Here is an 18,538-nt window from a genome sequence, read left to right as displayed (position 1 = left end):
GAAATATTGACAAATGCCAGTGACAAATATCCTGTGTAAATACTAACTTGAGTCATTATAGTAAATGTAAATGAATTAAGATATACCAAGTGAGATTTGCAGAGTGTATTAAAAAGATAATGCGGCTATAGCCCACCAGACACACTTTAGATTCAAAGCAATGAATAAGCTGAAATAAATTGTTTGAAAAAGATATAATATGTAAACCATTATCAACAGAGAACTAGAGTCACGATACTAATATCAGGCAATATACATTTGGAGTTCAAATTATTATTAGAGAAAACAAAAGACACTTCATAATGGTAAAAGAATAAATCCATTATAAAACACAATAATTACAAGCATACGTCATTTACAATAATGTCCCAAAATACCTGAAGCAAAAACAGAAAGATTATTCCACAGTAAGAATTAAGAATTTCAATATCACACTTTTAGTAATGGACAGAACAATACATATCATCAACAAGAAAATAGAAAACTTAAAAAGTAATAAAAACTGCCTAGGCCTACGAGGTATCTATAGACGTTCCATCCAGTATTAGTTCAACATATATCCTCGAGTGCACATGGATCATTCTCCAGAATAAAGCATATGTTGAACCTTAAAACAAGTCAAAATAAGCCTCAGTAATTTAGCATATTTGAAATCTCTAAAGTTACATTGTACAGTTATTATGGACTAATATTCGAAATAAATGAGAAAAAAATGAGAAATTTATAATACGTGAAAATGTAACAACACATTCTTCAACCAATCACATAAGAAAGAAATCAACAGAATTTTAAAAGTGCTTTAAAATTAATGGAAATCTACACATAGCATTATAACAATTATTGGACAAGCTTATGTAATTCTTAGAGATAAATTTCTAGTTCTAAATGCCTATATTAAAAAGAAGAAATATCTTAAGTCAATAAATAAATTGTTCATTGTAGGATGCTAGAAAAGGGAAACTAAACTAAAATAAAGGCAAGGAAAAGAAAGGAAATAATAAAAATGAGAGTGGAGAAAATGAAAACCAAGGGCAGAAAAATAATAAAGAATGTCAACAAATCAAAAGTTAATTGTTTGAAAATATTGAAAAATGGACAACTTTGCTAAATAACCAAAAAAATAGGAGAGAAGAATGTATTGCTTGTACCAGGAATGAAAGAAGACATCACTACTGATCTAACAGAAATAAAAGAGATGATAACAAGATACTATAAAAAAACCTCATGTGAACACATTTGATAACCTACATAAAATGAATACATTCCCCAAATTATGGAAACTACCAAAACTGTCTCAAGAAGTGGAAATTAGAATTAAGACATACATGAGAATCTTTTATTTGAAACTTCAAGGTAACAATAATGAGAAGCTAAGGTTCAAATGGTTTCACAATCTTTCAGTAACTTTTCTAAAATGAAAAGAAAAGGAGAGAATGTTTCTCAATTTATTCTGAGACTAGTATTACTGAAATAATAATTCCAAAGAAAGACATCACAAAAAACAATACTATAGAACACTATCTCTAAAGCCCGTAGATATAAAACTCCTCAAAACAATGTCAGCTAACTGAGTTCTGCAGTGTATATAAGGGATTACATACCTTGATACACTGGTACATTTGCATACATCCCAGAAATGCAAGGTTATTTTAACATCTGAAAAGCCATGTAATACACCACATTAATAATGTAAATGACAAAACTCACAGGATCATCTCAACAGAGGGAGGGGAAGGGAAGGGGAAGGATGGGTGGAGGGAGAGTAATTGGTGGGATCACACCTACAGTGCATCTTACAAGGGTACATGTGAAACTTACTAGGTGTAGAAGATAAATGTTTTAACACAACAAGTAAGAAAATGCCGTGAAGGCTATGTTGACCAGTTCCATGAAAGCATTTCAAATTGTATGTAAAACCAGCACATTGTACCCCATGATTGCATTAATGTACACAGCAATGATTTAATAAAAGAAAATACGAACTACTTAGAAATAAAACCAAATTGTTTGAGAATGGTAATATGAATACATAAACACAATTATTTTGATACACAACAAAACAAACAAAACAAACAAACAAAAAACACTCAACAAACTTGAGTTGAAAGGATCCTTCCTGAACCTGACAAAGGGCGTCTGTGAGGAGTTCACATCTAACCCCACTCTTAATGGTGTGATGTTGATCACTTCCCCTTAAGAACGGGAAGAAACTAAGAATGTCCAGTGTTGCCATTTATATTCAAGCATTTACTGGAAGTTCCAACCACACTAGTTAAGCAAGAAAATGAAATAAAAGGGCTGAGATTGGATGGAAAAATTAAACCTATTTTGACAGCACAATAAGACGGCCCTCACAGGTAAACATAGTCCCTGAGGAATCTCTCTCTCTCTCTCTCTCTCTCTCTCACACACACACACACACACACTCTCACACAAAAGCAAACCTACTTTTCCCAAATAGCTTTGTTATCTTATTATAAACTACTAGGAGAATAAAATAATTAAACAAAGAAAAGTAGAGAGGGCAACAGGACCACATTTTAAGTATATTTTTATTATAAAAAACACGAATGATTTGCTAAAAGCACAAACGTGTAAAAAGAAAGTAAAAATAAAACGCTTCTAAGTTCCTCTTTGCATAAACATCCCCGCTAACCTTTCTGTTTATAGCTTTCCAGCTTTTCTTCTACAGACCACATCATTGTTTATAGAGAGATTTTTAGCCATTTTCAAACGTCCTGCCAATATGTTTCCCTTTATTCCTTCTCTTTGTGTGAGTGTGTGTGTGTGTGAATGTATGTGTTGCAATGTGTTTGTGTGTTATCCCTTTACGATTCATGGATTTTGTGTCATGTGCTTGCAAAACTTTTCCTATTCTTAAAATTGTATGACTTATTTTTTGTTATTTGTATATTTAGGTAGGGCAAAGGGTCATATAAAACCTTTTTTGTAAGAACACAGGTTTTTACAGACACCGAAGTCAATTGGCCCCTGGGAAAGGAATGACATTGCATTTGATGGAGCAGAACATGTTTGGAATCATCAAGTACAAGATCAATTAGCCAGAAAATTGATAGTCCCATAAATTTATGCCGAGGCCTCTCAGTGAACCCACCTGCAATTTATGAGCAGTTGGCAAGAAGGACACCTACAGAAATAATCCACACATTTATGTCATCATTAAGTCACATTGAGACTTGGAGACGTTGCAGACTATGCACGCACACGCAAACACACACTCAAATACACAAACACCTGTAGACTTAAAAAAGGGTTCTTATTATTCTTATACAAATTCATATTCAAGATATGAATATCTATCAGGTTTTATATATTTTATTCCATCTGCATCTACAGCTTGTGGCTTCATACATTATAAACCGTGTTTTCTGATGTCATCTTTTCAATATCTTTATAATCAATTTGCAATTCTAGACTTGAACCCGTTTTCTGTTTAACAACTCTTAATATCCACCTTTATAAGTTCAGGGAAGTGCAATAATTTTCAAATTTCTTGCTCTTTGTAACTTTCACATGCTATCTTTTTCCAGTTATACCTTCTCTGACAAGTTGCTTTGGTCTCACGTCAGCTAGGTTGGATACCCTATTACTTGACATACAATAAGCATATCATCTGTTTTAGTTGAAGAAATTATTAAATACAATATGATGAGACTCAGAATTCTACTGCAGGAACTCCTAGAAATTGATATAAAATTTTAATCCTTTCATTTTCTGATGGTCACTTAAAGAACTACAATTCCACCTAACCACACTGAATTTCTGCCAATACTTCTAAATGACGTTTTTAAGGATAGCAAGAAAAATAATCTACTGAAATACAGTACTCTCTTCGTACTGCCTTTCCTAGTTTTATCACCCTAATAACCCCATCAATCCAAATGGTTGAAATTAAACCTTCTAACTGCCTTTGCATTTGTAGTCAAAGTTATGGAACCTTACTATTTTGGGAGCATTTTTTCCTAAGACTGGGATTAAGTCTTCTCAGTTAATCTATTTTTTACAGGTTGATTATACTCTAAGTTAAACAGAAGGGAACAAAGAAATTTAAAATAATTCATAATTTCAGAATCCAGGGCTAATTTATATTAACATTTTGTTGAATATCCATCTGAATATATATTTAAGCCATATGTATTTTCTTTATTTCAAATATATCTCTGTATTACTTGACAGATTTAAAATGAAAAAATATGTCAAAAAAAACAAAAATAAAACCAAAGCATTATTACATAAAAAAATGAAATCCAAATGTAGAGATGCAAAAGAATGTGTACATTCCAAGTTTCTACAGCAGCTAAAGAATATTTTCTTGCCACTCACCTTGTTCATGACAGATGACCTACTCAGAAGCCACCTAGAGGCACTTAGAAAGTGCAGTATAATATCAGGACTTTTCTTCAAGATTACCTTTACACAATGGAAATAAATTCCTTCTCTTTGGAAAATTCCCTCTCTCCTCTTGCTTCCTCTCTCTCTTTCTCTCTCTCCATTCCTAGATATTAGATACTATGCTGTCAGCAAATCTAACTGCAAAATATTCCAAAACATGATACCCATAAATTATGAACCATAAACAAGATGAGATGGCAATAATAATTTTTTCCATCATTGAAATATGTTTGACTTGGAAGTAATAAGTCAATTGGATGAAATATCCCAGAAAAGGAATTTCATGAAATGTTTGATAACAAAATCTTTGAGCAATGAGGATCATTCTCAAAGGCATTAGTCAGGATGGGGTACTAAGAGTGTGCACCACTCAATAGAAGGCGCCCAAATTCCGAAGCCTCCTGAGACTACTTTGGTGCACATTCTTTTTGGCAGGAGGTGTTGGGATAGAACCCACCCCTCTGACTGGAGGAATAAACCTTTTGAGTGTAATTACATTCTTGTTAGTACATAGCATTAATCAACAATCAAATTCATTCCAGAGATGTCACACTTTCAAACCAAGGATGAGAGATAAGGCACTAGGTGATTGGTTCTTATTTTAGTAATGATCTGGAGTCACTGATTATTTTAAATTCCCATTCATCTGAGTTTGTCGGGATTGATTGGACCAAGTGTTTCCTGCCACCTCACCCTGGGCCAAATTATTTTTCTAAATGAGGGGATCTATGAAACTGTACATGTTTTTGTGTTCTATGGACATGTACAAATTGAGACGTGTATTAGTGAATGTGCTGAGTGGAAAGCCATTTGTATAACTCTGGAGTTTGGGAGGAAGATCTGAGCTGAGCTATAAAGTAGTATGCTGTCAACCTTGGCTGGCTACAGGGATTTAAAGCCTTGGAACTCATCAGGTCCCCCAAGTGATGTGTATGGAAAGGAAAGAGAAGATGTACAAAGGCTCTGTGAGGAGCCACTGGCACCCTGCCCTGAAGAGGTCAGGGTTGGTGGAGGAACCAGCAGAAAAGACAGAGAAAGAGTACGGAGTAACAGGAGGAAAAGCTGGAGTGTTGGGTTTGAGGGGACATAGACGCTGATTTCTGATGCTCCTTCTCTGCACAATGCCTTCTCTTTAATATCCTCTGCTACAAACCTCAGTCTCAAAATTAGTCCCAAATTTCAAAGTCTGCTGTTTTTTTCTAGAGTTTCACCACCTTTTGCCATAAACTAGAAAGTGGTCTTGTGATGAAAAAACTAGAACAATCACTGGGCTCAACCAGTGTGTTTTCTCTCTCTCCAGAATTATATGCACGTGCTTTATGTTGCTAATGTTTGAAAACAATTGTCTCACATGTCATCTAGCCTGGTAATTATCTGAAAGCAGAAGAATTCATCTAGTTCCAGTAACACCATCAACTAGAGACAGAAATCTCCACAGTCTAGTATACTCCACAACACAAATAACTCCGTAACAGTAAAGAGGAACGTAGTTCATAAAAACAGGCATGAAATAAACCAAGGCTTTTAATTGTATTTTGTTTCATTCTATTTAAACATTTGGTAAAGTCTCTGCCCTAAAATAGCTACATTTTTATTTATATTGTTACAAAAATTGTAATTTGAGTTAAATAAGTAAACTCACATCATTAAACTTTGTCCATTTTATTACATTTTATTGGTTATTATCTTATTCTTAACAAAAGCTGAATTTTCATATAATTTTAAAGGGCATGTCAAAAATCAAAGGTATTCAGCCAAGCCAATCAGAATGAAATATACCTATTAAAAGAAATAACTGAGATTTAAAGAGATTGGTATGTGGCATCTACTTCAGTCTTAGAACAAAATAACACTTTTTGTATATGGATAAATATTGCAAAGGAAATGGTGAATTGACTATCTATATGCAACACATATAAAATTATGAAAAGTAATTGTTTCTGTTCCACCTCGAGAATGGAAAGTTATTATAAAAACTAGCTTGCATTGGGTGGAGACTTTTATTTAGTATCAATTTTCATTAGAGGAAAAGGAATTTATGTTTACCGAGTACGTACTAAGCACCAATAATTTTGTACACTTTACTTAATTAAATATCCATGTTAATTTCATAGTAGTTAAATAATTTTCCTGAGTTCCAAACTAGTAACTGGTTTAGAAAAATCTATAAAACTTCTATTTGAGCCCCTAATAACACCTTTTATACCAAGCCATCATACTTCACTAAAAGGGTTTAAGAATCAATTCAATATGTGTTTTTAAATAAGGTATGTTAAAAGAGATGTGGAAGAAAATAAAAATTTATTCATAACATTAATTGTATGTCAGTGTCTTTACTAGGCCAGTAAATTCCAAGCCAGTTAGGATTCAGGATCATATATGTGTTTGGTCACCTATGAGAACTTATGGGTGTAATATTAATAGCTAGTTCTCAGTAAATATGTATTGATTAATAAAACATGTAATTCTCTAAGATCATGCTGGTATCATTACAGTTCTATGAATGTTTGGTAGAAGTATGCACTTTCTTGTATAAACAAAGAGAGGCAGCCCTGTGGGGGAACCCAATTACATGCCACATATATACTCGCTCACATCAGCTAAGGCATAATAAGCAAAAACATCTTGGTTCTAAAAGGAGGACCAGTGCTACTTAAATTATTTGCATTTATATTATACTATAAACTTTCATCTCTAAAATTAATCATCTGCTTTTTAGTGAGTCTACAACTGAACCCCAACATTACCTGAAATAGTGTAAACCACATTTCCTGACATATGGAAAATAGTGATTGTTAAACCATGGTGAGAAATGTCTCTGTACTAAAATTTTAGTCCTCAACTATTTTCTCAGGAACCATTTATTTTAGAAAGTATTGAGGATTCCCCTCAACCCCAACTACTGTTTATGCAGGTTGTATCTACCGATGTTACCTCATTTGGAATTAAAAATGAAAATTTTTATTATATTTGTGAATGGATTAATTTTAAAATATTTTTATTAAGCCCATTAAATGTTACCTTAAGCAATATATTTTATGAAAAATAACTATTTTTTTAAAAAAGTTTAGTGAGAACGATATTGCTTTATATATGTTTCTAAGTATCTTTTGTATCTGGCTTAATAGAAGGCAGCTGAATACTCATATCAACTTCTGCATTCGACATATCGGAAGATGCTATCCTAGTATATAAATAAACTTCAGCCTCACTTAGATGTGTAGTTGTAAAAAGTATTTTTAGATAGTTCAGATAATTGTGTTATTTATTATTTAATGCTATACCAAAATTTATCAAGTGGTATTATCTTAGAGATTGGTCACAGTGTGAAATCTGGAATCATATTAATGAATTTACCATATTTTACTACACAAAAATTTCTTGGTCTTCTTTGCACTTTGAATAAATCTTTTATGTGAGTATGATTAGATCATTATGAAAACGTTAGTCCACAGAAGTATATAACCATCCAAGTGCTGACACATTTCATTACATAAAAAAACCACATTTACTAATGTCCTTGAGGCTCATCAGAAAATATTCTAAGTATTGGCATGTCAAGTTCATTCTGGCAGACACATCTTTTTCAAAAATCCTAATTTTTGTTTAAAATCTTGAAATGTATCTTTCCAGCTATTACCTGATAATTGTTTTCCTTGAAGTCACAAGATCCTTTTACTCATTATAAAAAAAAAAAAAAATCCATTGAATACCCAAGTTTGAATAACACTATTTGCCTGTCAGTCATTCTTTTAAGTAGAAATAGTGTTCCATAAAGGAAGGACTAGTTCACATCTCAACTCAAACTATCATTGCACAAACGCTTGTCCTTAAGACAACCACAGTAACTCAAAAAGCAAAAGTTTTGCTTTATGGATAGTTCTCATTTTGTCACACCGTGTGTTATGTACCATCAGTACAAATGTCAACGGAGGGACAAAGCTAAAGAACATCTTAGGGTTATTATGAAAACAGCTCCTCCTGAATGGACTCCAGTAAAGGAGTCTTCTTCAGGACTCCAGGAGCTCTGTGGGCCACACCTTGTGAACGCCCTTCACGAGCATCATTGCATGTCAGCCCCACAGCAAATCTCTGAGGTAGAACAGCAATTTTTCTCGTTTTACCAAATGTTCTTTATTTTACAGATAAAACTAATACATTATACTTAAAAACTTTCTGTAACTTGCCCACTCTGCTATTGTGACTCCCCCACTGTTAGAAGAGAATTTTACTACAAGGGTGTAATTTTATTTGTTTTCTAATATTAGCAATTAAATATTAACATGTTATTGATTATTTGCTATGTCTAATATTCATATCACACGTTTTGGGGGGAATTTGTTACCCTGACACTCATATTTTACAAACCCAATTTTTGTGTATTACATAGTACTTAATTCGATCTCTCTTCCCATTCCCATATCGATCCTTTTTTATGCATCGTTCCGCTAACCTGGACATTTTCAATTCTGATGCCACTGAGATCTTTAAAATGTGATAGAAAATAGAGCTTTAGGATTTCCTTCTGTACATCCTAAGACCTATTCTACATAGAATAAATTTTTATATCACCAGCACTAGTCAAAATTCCCTTGTTCCTGAAAGAAATGAATTCTTTTACTTGAAATATTAACAAACACATACATCCATACTTTTTTTTTTTTTTTGGCAGTTTTTGGGCCAGGGCTGAGTTTGAACCCGCCACCTCCGGCATGTGGGGCTGGTGCCCTACTCCTTTGAGCCACAGGTGCCGCCCTCCATACTTTGTGTAGAAAAGGGAATCCCTGATTAAATATAGCATTAATTAATACTCATGGTTATCCGTAATGCATATATCACCATTTATAAAGCATATTTATGGGTAAGTGATCGCAAACATAAATCATATTGTGCTTAACAGCGGTCTTATTCAAATACTATTATTTATAATAATTAATAATGACTCAGTTTCTACTATATGCTCCAGAGGCTTTGCATGTGTTAATTAATGTATACTGATAGGATAGCTTAGAAATTTCTCTTACTATCATCCCTATTTACGGGTGTTAAAACATGCATGAGCAGAAAAAGTCATGGTCATATAGCTGGCAAATTTAAACTAGATAATTTGACTCCGCAGACTGAACTTATGACCACTGCACTGACATCCTCTCTGAGAACAAAGGGAGGACTCTACAAGTAGTGCAGGAGATGCCCGTCTGGAGATCAAAGTTGCTGGCACAAAGGAAGGGTAAATCTCAAAGTCATTCTTCTTTATTGCAAAACATGAATGAAATGTTTCAGTACTGCCATTAAATCCATTAAGCCTCTTTGATATAATTTGGTTCAAAGGTCCTCTTAGAATGATAGCACTGCTGACCACTTTTAAAAAATCATGGAATAAAACTTCAGCTTATTAACAAGGAAAGTCAGGCTCAGAGAAAAGAAGAATCTTAACCCAAAACACAGTGACTTTCAAGTGCTTAAATTACCATTCACCACCCCTAAAAAATATCCTGATTCTAGTCCCCTACTTCTCATATTTACCTCACTCACTGATGTTCCACAGAATCTCTGGCCATAGTCAGGAAAAGTGATTCTTCACACAGAATAACAAAATAATAGTCCTTTATTGACTTAGGGTCATGCAAAATATTTTAATATTAAATTACTCTCTAGTACATTTTTTATCATCATTCTTTTAGTCAAGATAATTTAGTTCAACTGAAGATAATTAGTGATCCTTTGGGAAACGTAACTTTTTCAGGGGAGAGTCTTAAAAATGTTATTTTTCCCCTTTCTCTGCCCTCAAAGGGATTTCTAACAGATTTCCCTTGATCTTATATGGCTCTCTGACCTGAGAGGATCAGATATGAAAACTAAATTGTTGTAAATTCCAATGAGTAGTATCACCAGTGTTGCTCTTTCCATTTTATTCTTCAAGAAACATTTCATAAGCAAAGTAAAAAGAAATAAATAATTTAAAAAAAGCAAAAAAAAGTGAATGCAAATAGCTCTTTAAACAAGTTCACTGACTGTTCAGGAAAAAAAACATTATTCAGTAAAGCAATTTCCAGAAAATTAGCCTAAAACTGAAATTAAAACAACCACAGGCGCCACTTTGTTTTGCCATATGTCGAGCAGGCTTTTAAAAACTTGCAATTTTAAAAATAAACCACTGAAAGTCTTATATATTACTCAGAGTGAGAAAAAAACATTTTGTGATTATTATACATCTTTGGGGGGGGTGGTTAAAAATGAATACTCTCAGCCACCAAGCCAATTGCACTTTACTTAACAACACACTGTATTTACCCTAGCAGGTTATAGCCATCATCCTTTGCTACTGGCATCCTGGCAGAAAAATAATCAGTGCCAGGAAGGAATAATGATGAAAGAAAATCCATGTGGTTAGATTTTTCAAGTTTGTGAGAGCATTTCTTTAACAAGAATCCAAAAGCAACATATCTAAAAATTTAAAATAGAAAAATACAGTGAACATGCATGTTGGGGAATCTAAATTATGTTTTCAATCTAATGCCTACAATGTTTTAATTTTCAAACTTGGACAATTTTTTGCTAAACCTTTGGGGCATTAAATCATCTGCCTGTCCAAATAAAATTGTAATCCCCTCTTTTCCTTACAGACTACTGATTTTTTGTTTTTCTATGAGGATGCAATGTAGTTGAAAACTGAGGCTTGGGTGTCCTCTTTATGTGCATGAACAACTTTTAAATTAGAAAAAAATAAGTCTGTCCTATGAAGGAAAGGTAATACTCTCCTTTTCTTCATTTTTTTCCAGTTTTTAGATTTTACCTATAGGACAGATTTTTACTGTGAAATTTTACCAGCAATGTTGGGTTATTTCCATTTCATTGTTCTTACAAGAACCTATTCAGAGTAGTGGCTCCAAAGATACAAAGGTAAAGTAAAGCTGAGGATCTGAGTTGAATCAGGAATTGATCCTGCCTTAATAGTTAGCAATTGCAAGTGTGATGGAAAATTTTAAATTTTTGCTTTTCAAATTAGGTCTTATTGTTTTCAAAAAGATATTCTTGAAAGGAGAATAGAGATAGCAGCAGGAATGATCAACAAACATATGAAAATATATGTTATATGCCCAGTAAAGAAACTCTTATACAAACAACAAACACTGGTACTTTTCACTATAGTTGAAAGAGTGGGGAAGTTGGTGCTCTTCACACTCTTCATAGAAGTGTCATTTTCTGAATAGACTAGCTACCCACCACAGCCTAATAAACCACCCCAACATTTAATAGCTTGAAACAATAAGCAGTTATGTGGCTCACGATCCTGCAGGCACTCCAAGATGTTCTGCTAATCTTGTTGCTGTCCTCGTGTGTTTAGGGTCTCAGCTGGGACAACTGTTCTAAATTAGCTCATGCACATGGCTTGCTCACGTGGTGGGAGGTGGGGTCCCAAGACAGTAATCAAAAGTGTGCAAGGCTGCTTGAGGTTTAGGCTCAGAACTATTAATAACACTGTGTCAATGCTGGGGCACTCTATTATGCAAAGCAATTTGCAAAACCAGATTCAAAGAGTAAGAGAATAAAATCCATTTAATCATGGGAGAAGTAAAAAAACTGTTGCTGTTTCAACAACAAACTTCAGATCATGTAAGCAATACATATCAGCATAAAAATTGTTCATACTCTTAGACTGAACAGTTCCATCTATGTTAATTTATTTTAAGCAACTAGAAGGATATTTATAGCAACATTATTTAGCAAAAAGTGGAAAATTTCCATCAAGAGGATATCACTGCAATAATTACTACATCCTTTAGTAAAAATTACTATATTTATGACATAGGAAAATTCACATAGTTAATTATTAAGTCATAGAAGAAATTATAAAATGTGTGTATAGCATTGTCCCCTAAACTGTATGTGTGCACATGTACATATTGGTATAGATAGCAAACCTTATATACATACATTTTAAAAATTAGAATCTAATTCAAAATTTAACAGTGACTTTTTATAAAGGGTGAAGTTGTGTTAGATTTTACTTTTATAACATTGTTCTTTAAATTTCTTTTATAATCAATTCATTCACCAAAACAATTAATTCACATTTCTCCCTCTGGTTTCTACAACAAGATAGACTCTATGCTTGTGATCTTAAATCTTATGTTCTACCTTTGAATACAGACAATAAATGAGTGGTCCCCCAAATAATTACATAAAGACAATTGTTATGTGTTCTAGCAATGGAAAGTTGAGTCAGCAATGAGAGTTAAGTTCCCAGAATATCTAAGCCAGTGGTCCCCAACCTTCCTAATGCTGCGATGTATTTTCATTGTTACAAAGGGGTCGCAACCTACAGGTTGAGAACTGCCAATCTAAGCTAATTTGGTGAATTTTTAGTATAATGGTCTGGAAGAACATCAGAGTGGTCTCTCTGGGACAACATCATTTCAGTTGCTATCAAATGACTGCACAGGAATGACTCGATTGTAGAATCAGAGGGAAGACCATTCCAACAGAGGTCACAGAATGAAGATGGAAAAGCCCAGAAGTAAGAAGAAAGAAAAACTCAGAGGCTAATATTAGTTGTAGAGTAGGTATTGCTTAATTGATTATTTATTATTTTAGAAAAATGTCATATTGGATATGGAAGAAAAAGAAAATTACAATTAGTCTCTGGCTAAACTTAGGGTCTGAAAGATCTCAGGGTCTCATTTGCACAGGCTAGAAAGTAACTCATTTCTTATTTCAGAGCATGAGATCAGTTGATCCCATCTAGAATACCCAGTTCTGGCTACAAAATAGACATGTTCTGAATCACCTGTCCTCTGATTTTTCTCTGTAAACTACGTATCACATTTTTCCCAATGCATCCTCCGTGGCTGGCTTTCTTCCCGATCCTTTCTTCTGTATATTCCAGATTCCTGTCTTGTCACAAAGAAACATCTTTAACCTCTTTATTCAATGGTTCTTATAGCTCTGATTCTGGACTAAAAGCCATGCCCTCCCAAGGACACCACTTCCTGTGTTTTTTTCCCGTAACAATCTTATCTCTAGAGAAGGAGAAATATAGCAGTATTTTCTTTGATTCTTGTTACCTTCTTTAGACCACAGGCTCTGGCTGCCTCAGCCCCAATATGATCATCTACAGGTATTTTCACGTTCCTCATACTCACAGAGAACTTTTAGGAGAGTACAAAGTCTTTGTTAACACTCAATTCTTGCCATATCCTCAGATTATTTTAATGTCCCTGTGGGTGACCCAGGAAATTTCAAAGGAATTGTTTTTAAATGTTTTTTTCATAGCAATGACCTTCATTGTTATTCCATTTCAGCATCCTCTGAGTTTATATATTAGATTTTGTCATTATACTAAGAGTTTCTCAGAAACTCTAAACTCCAAAGGTCAGCTTTCCAGCCTTCCAGTCCCTCCTTCTTTCTCTTACTCACATCGCACCAGTTTGCCACTACGCTGCAACCCACAGCCCATGACACCTTTATTTTCTCCCAGTCAGTCAGTCGCCTCTTGGTTTCCTTCCTCTCCTCACATTTGAACCCAGTGGTTAGCAACCTCAGTTGTTCCCTCTCCTCCACTCTCAGCATTTTGTAAATTAAATTGTCCTACGACTGAATCTGCTCTGCAAAATTTTATATCAATCTTAAAATATTTCATATTTAAACAGCTATGGAGAAAAATATGAAAACAAATAAGTCAGAACCACCATAGGTAATGGATTTCAATTTTACCAAGGTTTCCAAAATGCTCCCTGATAATCCTTTAACTTGCCCTTCTCCAGTGTCCTTCGTCTCTTGTCTCCCTTGTCCCTAATGCCAGTCACATTCAGCTCACATTTTTCTAGGCAAATTCATTTCAAAAGGGGACTTTGCCACTTTTGAGGGTGATCAGAGAATTTATGTATCTTTGATCCTAGAAGAACTGCCTTTCTGATTGTGCAAGAACCTTTCCCATACTTGTATTTTGATCCTGTCCCACGGATCTGCCACCTTCCTAATGATATACTTGCCGTTCTTACAGGGAGCTCAGAAGTAGCCTTTGTTTTGTGCCTTTCAGTCAAATAGTTCATCCGTTTTTGTAGATACGAAGTTTGTGGTGTTTGTCCTCGTGTAGCTTCTGTTTTTCTCTGATTGTTCTTTTCCTACATTTTTAAAGCATGAAATATTTCTGACAGTATATTTTGAAATATGTTAAAAGTGCATAAAAATACAACAGACACTCATATACCTGCCACCTAGATTTAACAATTTAAATATATGTCCATATGTCCTTTCTCTGTTCAGAAATAAAGTATTACAAGTATTCCTTAGCATGTTGGATACAACAATATATACTTAAAGTACAAAAATTAGCTCAGGAAACTAACACATTATCCTCATATTGAAGATAATGTTATGCATGTTTTTATACATTTACTTTATAATGTACACACTTATAATGATAATATAGTATTGTTCAGGGTATTTAGTTCATTTTTATATAGAATGAACAAACCCTTTGTTTACTGATGCATTATTCAACTTGCTTCATTTTTGAACCGTTTGTGACTCCCTTAAACAAGTGTGTATTTTTGACATATGTTTAGCAGAGCTAAACTGCAGATTTATATTGCCACCAGAGAAATACAGAACATCTGGCATTTTTGAAAGTGATCCTTTCTTGATTTATTTAAGTATAATAAATGTATTTACATGACTGCGATTCTGCGTTTTAGAGTACTAGACTGTAAGACTAACAAATCTGAGAATAAGTTAAATATCCATTCACTTCCCAGCTTCACTGGAATGACTCTCTAATCTTATTTTTTTCCTTCTAGCTATTCCTCTAATTCATTGCCTAATTGCCTAAGATATAAAGAGCCATTTCGCCTAAATGAATCAGCATCACTAAAACAAATGAGGCTAGACTTTGACTATGATATCCATTTATCCAGAGAAGATTATCTCTTTAGGGTCCTACTTCCTGTCCTCTCTCTCTCCTATAACACCCACCACATATTCTGGACGCACCGTGTTTTGTTTGCATTTTCATGAGACTTCTCAGAGTCTTTTCTCTGAATTGTTTACTGCCCCCTCTAAGGTCTCAGGAGAAAATGCAAATAACTCAGGCATTGTTTTGAGGAAAATTTAATAAAGAGACTAGTTACAAATATACAAGAAAAAGAAAACAAGGAAGGAATGTTGAAGAAGGATGGGGCGAGTAAAAGTAGAAGTGAATGGAGCCGCGGACATCACATTCCAGTCTCAAACTCCCCAGTCAGGGCAAGCCTGGGGGAGCAGCTCTGCTACAGTCTCACCCGGGGTCTTCTGGGGCTCGCTGAATATGCATAGATTATCGGCAACTTGTTGGCATTTTAAAGAAAATAAGGAAGGCTGAAAATTCCTAAAGCATCAGAAAAAGAGAAGTCATTTCTGGTCCAGATATAGAGGATCTTCATAGGAGAAGTTCCACGTCTACCAGGCCACGCAAGGGAGACTAGTCCCAAACACTGGCAGACCAGTCTATAGCAAAGATGTGCCGGGTTTTCTTCCTCCATAGTACTTGTTTTATAACATGTGCTGGTCTGCTCTGTGGAAATACCCCCCTTCCAGGGCAGACATTAAGATTGTGCTCTCATCAGGGCAGAATGGCAGATGTCTTTAAATTTGTAGCCTTAGATGTTGTGCTCCTGACCAAATACACACATTCTCCCCACTGCCCCCAAAACACATATAAGCTTGTGTGAAAAAGAATTACAAAATAAAGTCTTAGGCCTAAAAGGAAACAGTAGGATTCTGATGAGAGCTAGAGCCACAGAAGTTCCTAGAAAGAGCTGTAATTCTAGACAGAGAATAAGACCACAGCCAGAGAGCCAAGGTCTAGAGGGGGGGGACTAGAAGAAATGACTCAACCTCTCTTCTTCACATTCTGTTCTCCCCTGGGCCAAATTCCACCAGAAGCAAGAATGCAAAGCTGCCTGGAGCTGCATCTATAGGCTCAGCCCTGAGGCGCAGAAATAGGACAGAGAGCTGGGGGGGAGAGGAGGGGCAGAGAATAACCAATTAAGTTACTAAAATTATTGCTGTTTCTAAATCAGAGTGCATTGTAAAGTCAAAGGGTAATTGCCAACTTAAAGAAATCCAGAGGTGAATCTTTTTGGGAAAATTTTAACTATCTTATTTTTAAAATATTTATGTCAACATGCAAAATATTTGAACTTATAAACATCGTATAAGAAAAAGATAATTTATTCTCAGAAAAAGAAGTTTTTGTTTCTCAGAAAATATTTATAAAATGACGGGTTTAATCTCTTTATCTGAAAATAATTAAATCTTAAGTGATCACTACATGTCATGATAGAGCCAGTGTTCTGATGATACAACATTGAACTATCTCTGTAGTGGCCATGTTTCCTGACTCAGGGTACAGCATATTTTTGAAGTTTTATGTAATGTTTAAAGCCATATAGATGCTCTGTAACTGATTGGCTAATTAGAGCTTTCTTCTTTTAGTTCTGTGGTTCTTTTTAATTATTGAGTAAAGAGTAAAATATTAAGCACTATAAAGTGAAATACACATATATATATATATATATAATATATGTATATGCCCACTACCAGATAAAAATGTAGAACACACATAAAGATTTGACTCAAAAATCAGCCCTGTGTGTAAGAGAGTCATGAAAACGAACTCCTCATTAGAGGCCCAGAAAACTGTCTCTTGGGCCTCCTTATCCTTCTTCCTGCCCATTTACTATAGTCATCCCAATGTTCTCTACTTAGACGCTCAATATCTGGCTCATATTCCAGTAGTATGAACCGGCACAGTTGGAATGAAAGGAAAAGAGGAATCACTACTTGGCAGGAATCTTAATAAAAATTGATTCAGGCCAACAACATCAACAAATGTTAAAAAGTGAAAAAGCAAGGAGGAATAGCATAGTTATCTTGTTTCAAAGTGTTTATTAATTACACATGATATTGATAATTACACGTAAACAGTAACTTACAGTGCAGAAATTCCAACTGATTATAACAAACATCATCAAAACTTCCTCCTGATAGGATGAACTGAGAACATAACTGTGTGGTATTCCTGTCACAATTAAACAACATGAACTAAATCATGAGGCATATCAGACAGATCTAATTGATGGTCATGCTACCCAATATCAAGCTAGTACTCTTTAAATACATCAAGGCCATTAACAACAAAGACAGGCTGAGGACTGTTCTGGAATAAAAAAGACTGAGGAGACCCGATGTCTGCAGGGAACGCATGGCGTGGAATTATCTTTCACTGTAGAAGAAAGTATAGGGATGGTTAGAAAAACTCTGAACAGGTATCAATGTGAACTCCCTGACTTTAATCATTACTGTGTGGTTATATACGGAAATATTTTTGTTTTTAGGAAGTACACCACATAAAGAAACATGAACTATTCTTCACAACGTGACGTTAATTGTGTAACACGGATGACATAGAGATAGGGAGCAAATCTGAACATTTAGAGAATCCTTATGAAAGAAGTCTAAGAATTCTTTGCACTATAACGGAAAGTTTTCTGAAATTATTTCAAAATAAAAAGTTAAACAGTGGGGAAAAATGAGGTACAGACTAAGCTATCCAAACCCAGCTCTAGTCCTAAAACAAACCAAAGATGTAACGAAGTTACTGATGGGGAGTTAGGGATATCCATTCCTCCTGTCACAAGGCAGAGATAAATTCTTTTCTTTTAACAAAACCAAGGAAAGGAGAAGATCTGAACAGAGCATGACTGGCTGATCTCATGAAGGCGTATCCACTCATACGTGGTACCCTGTATCTTCGAGCACATGGAACACTGACTGTAAAATAGCTGCCCTGGAAGGATCAGGCTTGCTGTCATTGTGGGTGCTGTCAGCAGTGAGGACTAAGGACAGCTGATCAGAAAGCACCTAGTGTCTCACCACTCAGAGAGGCTGTGGTGGAAGGACTGCTTGAGGTCAGAACTTTGAGACCAGCCTGAGCAAGAGCAAGACCCTGGCTCTACCAAAAATAGAAAAACTAGCTGGGCATTGTGGTGGGTGCCTGTAGTCCCACACATTTGGGAGGCTGAGGCAGGAGGATACTATAAGCCCAACAGTTTGAGGTTGTTGTGAGCCATGTCACTCTACC

The sequence above is a fragment of the Otolemur garnettii genome, unplaced genomic scaffold (assembly GCF_000181295.1).
Source record: "Otolemur garnettii isolate 467f Iridium unplaced genomic scaffold, OtoGar3 scaffold00199, whole genome shotgun sequence".
Classification (NCBI taxonomy): domain Eukaryota; kingdom Metazoa; phylum Chordata; class Mammalia; order Primates; family Galagidae; genus Otolemur; species Otolemur garnettii.
Note: the sequence above shows the minus strand (reverse complement) of the source record.